Genomic DNA, 5,519 nt, shown 5'->3' with positions numbered 1-5,519 from the left:
AGCCCCCACGTAGCACGGGCGACGACCAAGACCACTACGCTGCAGATGACCAAGGTCGACACGACGACAGCGGTCTGCGACTATATGATGCGTGTTTGCGTGTGCATTTGCATGCAGCAAGCGCTCACATATTTCTGCTCGTGTACAGCATCGGATAACGAGTATCTTGCTGGACAAAAGAGTATCCGTACGCGCGCCTCTAAATTCTATTTGTGGTCTCACCAAGTGATCGAACGCAGCCGCCACCGGCAGCTTGGCAGTCGATCGACATGCGCAGGCCATGGAAGCGTTTTGTAACGAGCTCGCCCGGTTGTCGCTCGACAGCCCAGACGCCGACGAGTGGATCGCCGATGGGCCGCTGCTACCCGGCGAGGGTCCCGTGTGCCGCGGCGACGTTCTTGGCTACATTGCCAAAGATTACGATTGGCCGGGCGCGCCGTCGGACCACTCGGATGCGCCAACACAACAGTCGCGTGACGGCAGCAGCAGTGACAGCGACGGCAGCAGCAGCGACAGTGTGGCAACTTCTTTTGAGGTCGTGGTGACGCGCCCTCGCCGCCAATGCGCCACTTACGCCCAGCCGACGCGGCCAAAGAAGCGTAAGAAGAAGGCCAAGAAGAAGGCCAAGCGCAAGAACAAGCGACACCTCAAGCACAAGCAAGCGCGCGTCAAGATTGGCGACTTCCTCGATGATGCCTTTGCGACGCACAAGCTCGACAAGTGCAGCGTGGTGTGTCCTTTTTGCAACGCCTTTCTCTGGACGTACGAGGTCGATGGTGGCCGGCACAGCCCGTGCTGCAACAACGGCGCGATTTTCATTCCCGACGAGGTGCTGCCCGACACGCACGAGTTTCGGCAATGGCTGGCGCTGTGGAAGAATCCAATGTTCATCAAGTTTGTGCGCCGGTTCAATGCAGCGTTCCAATTCACGTCGCTCGCGACCAATCAGATTCATCTCCCAGGACGCGCGCCTCAGTCGTTTACGATTCAAGGAGCGCTGTACCATCGACTTGGCGGTCTCGAGGCACGCACGTCGCCTCTCTTTGCCCAAGTGTACGTCATTGGCGATGCCGTCGAGCAACTCCGCGTGCGCTCGGGGATGCAGGTCGTCGAAACTCTCCCCAACAACATTGTCGCGTTTCTTCAAGACCAAATCCTGCTTCCGCACAACCCGTTTGCCAAGCTTTTTGAGCACGCCAAGGACATTACCCGCGATGCCTCGGCCGAGATCGTCCTCAAGTCCGTGCCGGGTCGAACGCACAACACGCCCACGTGCAACGAAATTGCGGTGCTCATCGAGAACGCACCGGATGGTCAGCGCCAGCGCAGCATTCGTCTTCGATACCGCAACTCGGACACAACTGCGGACAGCGCCGGCCAAGAAGGCGACCACGGCGTCGAAAGCGGCAGCCAAGGCGACCACGGCCAGGGAGTCGATCAAGCCGTTGACAGCGATGGTGCCCAAGGCGTCCAAGACGGTATCAACGAAGGCGAGCAAGACGACGCAGGGCTTGGCACGCCGGTGCCTGTCAATCGCAACCGTGGAGACGTGCTCGTGCATGGACCGACGCGCGGCGCGTACTTCAAGACCATTTCCGAGTTTCATTGCTCGTACGACGCGCTTCACTACCCGATCCTCTTTCCGACGGGGCGCACGGGCTGGCACTTTCAAATGGAGTCGCGAGCTGGCAACAAGATCACGCTCAATGCGTGGATCAAGTACATGCTGTACCAGCGCAAGGACAACTTCTCGCCTCTGCACGCTGCAGGACGCCTCTTCCAAGAGTGGTGTGTCGACCAGTATGCCAAGCTCAACCAAAACCGGCTGCGCTTCATTGCCCACAACCAAGGCACGATCCGCCAAGAGTCGTACCAGGAGTACGCCGACGCAGTTGCCCGGCGCCGTGGCCTCCACACGATCGGCATCAAGACGATCTTGCCCGCATCGTTCCACGGCAGTCCTCGTGACATGCAGCGGCGGTACCAAGACGCCATGGCCATTGTGCGCAAGTTTGGCAAGCCGGATCTCTTTATCACTTTTACGTGCAACCCAGCATGGCCCGAGATCACGGAAATGCTGGCCGACCAGCAAAACGAGATGGGCTTCAAGCGCAAGGCCGAAGATCGCATGGACATCGTCGTGCGAGTCTTTCGGCAAAAACTTGCTGCGTTTGAAGACGCCATTTACGACCGACACGTTCTTGGCAAGGTCACCGCCTTTGTCAGAGTTGTCGAGTTCCAAAAGCGCGGTCTGCCCCACGCCCACATGCTTATCATATTGGACGAAGATGACAAGCTTAAGACCGCCGAGCAGGTCAACAGCGTCGTATGCGCCGAGATGCCCGACCGCAGCACCAACCCGTTGCTGCACGCGTTGGTCAAGAAGCATATGATCCACACGTGCACGAGCGACCGGTGCCTCAAGGACGGCAAGTGCGACAAAAAGTTCCCGCGCGCTTTCTGTGACGAGACGACGGTCGAGACCAACGGCGGGTTTCCAATGTATCGGCGACGTTCCAGCGATGAGCTCAACGCGCGTGTCGTGCCGTACAATCCCGCGCTCACTACGCTCTTCAATTGCCACATCAATGTCGAAGTGTGCTCGACGATCGCATCCGTCAAGTACATCTACAAGTACATCTTCAAGGGTCAAGACCGCGCCAACTACGCCGTCGCGACCGAGATTGACGAAATCAAGGACTACATCGAAGCGCGCTACGTCTCGACGTGTGAGGCCGTCTACCGCATTTTCAACTACGAGCTCTTTCGAACGTCGCACTCGGTGACCCACTTGCCGATCCATCTCGAGGACCAGCAGCGCGTTCAGTTCAGTGCCACCGAGACGACCGAAGATGCCGAGGCGCGTCTCCAAGAAGGTGTGGACACACGCCTCACGGCGTTCTTTGACGCCGTGGACATGGACGCCATTGGCTTGCACGGCAAGCGGGCACGCGACTGTCTGTACGCAGAGATGCCAGAGTACTTTTCATGGGACAAATGGTGGAAGCCTCGCCAGCGGCGCCGAAAAGCTCTGGGCCGCATGTACTCGGTGTCACCACGGGCTAACGAACGCTTCTACATGCGCTTGGTGCTCTGCCACCGCCGCGGTCCATCCTCATTTGCTGACTTGCGGACGCACAACGGCATCACGTACGAAACGTACCAAGGCGTTGCCGATGCCATGGGTCTCGTGGCAAACGACGGGGAGTGGGTCGACTGCCTCGACCAGGCCAAGGAATGGCAAACGGGCGCTGCGCTGCGGTCTCTCTTTGCGACAGTCTTATTTGTCGGCCAGCCCAAGAACATTGCAACGCTCTGGGCGCGATTCCGGCCCTACCTCATTGACGACCTTCCGTCGACGACACCCGAAGAAGAAGAAGAGAGCACGGCGTGGGCTCTTCTTCACATTGACGATCTCTTGCGCTCCAACGGCGACATGTGCTCGCTCCGGACATTCCGTGACATGCCGCAGCTTGCCACGTATGCAGCCGTGCTCGAGCGCCTCAATGCAGTGCCGAGCCCCAACCGACTGCTTGCAATTGAGCGTGGCTACGATCCCGCTGCACTCGATCGCGTCCTCCAAGGTCATGCAGCCATGACGGACGAGCAGCGCGCCGTCTTTGACACGGTCATGACCAACGTCGAACAAAACCGCGAGCGCGACTCTAAGCACGCCTTCTACATTGAGGGCGAAGGTGGCTCGGGCAAAAGCTACGTCGCCAACTTGCTTTTGGCCCAAGCCCGTTCCAACGGCCATGTTGCGCTTGCCGTTGCATCGTCGGGGCTTGCGTCCTTACTTCTCATGGGCGGCACGACAGCGCATTACCGCTTCAAGATTCCTGTCGACCTCAGCCCCGAGAAGCGCTGCAGCGTCGCAATTCAGTCGGAGCTTGCGGCGCTGCTCCGTGAGGCCAAGCTCATTGTCTGGGACGAGTGCTCTATGATCCACAAGCAAGCGATCCAGGCGGTCAGCGATATGCTGTGCGACATCTCTTTCGATCCGACGACCAAGGAGCTGCCGTTCGACGGCAAGACCGTCGTGTTTCTCGGTGACTTCAAGCAGACACTTCCCGTTGTTCGCGACGGCACGCGCAGCGACATCGTCCGAGCCTGTCTTCGGCGCAGCGCTATGTGGCGCGACGTCGAAGTGTTGACGCTTACGCGCAATATGCGGCTTTACTTGGGCGTCGACGCCGACGCTGCAGCAGTCGATCCGGCCGAGTACGCCGACTTTATCTTGAAGATTGGCCACGGGACGTATGGCACGGACGACAACGGCGGCTTTGGTGAAGACTACATCAAGCTCCCAGATGACATGGTTCTTGACGTCATTGGGGCCACGCCCGAGGTTGGGCTCATCGACCATTTCTACGGTGATCTTGGCAACACGTCGATCGAAACCCTACCGTCGTACCTCGGTGAGCGCGCCATTTTGGCACCAAAAAACGATGTGACCAACAAGATCAATGCCATGGTGCTCGACCGCATGCCCGGCGAGTTGACGTCCTACATTTCGGGCGACAGCGTCGAAGAAGAAGCTTGCGACTCGGACGCTGCGGGTGTCACGTGGACGACCGAGTTTCTCAACACGGTGAGCCTCGCCAACTTTCCGGAGCACAAGCTCGATCTCAAGATTGGCGCCCCGATCATGCTTCTCCGCAACATTTGTCCTCGAGAGGGTCTCTGCAACGGGACGCGCCTCATCGTCGAAGGCCTCCAAACACGCTGCATCAAGGCACGGATCTTGACGGGGTCCCACGCTGGGGCCATGGCGTTCATTCCACGCATGACCATGGTCAGCGATACCAAGGACAGTCGACTGCCATTTGTGCTGTGCCGGCGCCAATTTCCTGTGCGACTCGCCTATGCCATGACGATCAACAAGGCCCAAGGACAGACTGTGCCTCATGTCGGCGTGTACCTGCCGGAACCCGTATTTGCCCACGGCCAGCTCTACGTCGCACTCTCGCGCGTCAAGGCCAAGGCAAACATCAAGATTTTGGCGCTCGACGCCATCTCCAACGTCAACGGCAGCACGTACACGAAGAACGTCGTGTACCGCGAAGTGTTTGCCGACGAGACCGACCACGAAGACATATCCGACGACGACCTTGGTGGCGACAACGGCGACGGCATAGATCGTAGCGACGCCATTTTATGATTGTTTGCGCTTCCAACTCTTTCCAGACTTTCTTTTCTGCACAGTCCAAAAATATACACACGACACGCACGAGCCGCTAGATTGTACGCTGCCCCAACGCCAAACCGAAACCAAAAAGCAAAACTACACTTCCCATGCAACACAGATAAACCGCTAGATAGCCCACTGGCCCTAAGCCCCGCATAAACCAAAAAGCTTGACTACACCCTACCTGAAAAACACGAGGTTAACCCTAGTCTATCTATTAATTGAATAACGACTTTTTTGCGCGAAGCGCGGCACGAGCGCAGCGAGGGCACCCGGCGGTAGCCGGGCCCGTGCGATAGCACGGTAGGGCAAAATGAAGTCTCAACATGGT

The sequence above is a fragment of the Saprolegnia diclina genome (assembly GCF_000281045.1).
Source record: "Saprolegnia diclina VS20 unplaced genomic scaffold supercont1.18, whole genome shotgun sequence".
Taxonomy (NCBI): domain Eukaryota; phylum Oomycota; class Saprolegniomycetes; order Saprolegniales; family Saprolegniaceae; genus Saprolegnia; species Saprolegnia diclina.
Note: the sequence above shows the minus strand (reverse complement) of the source record.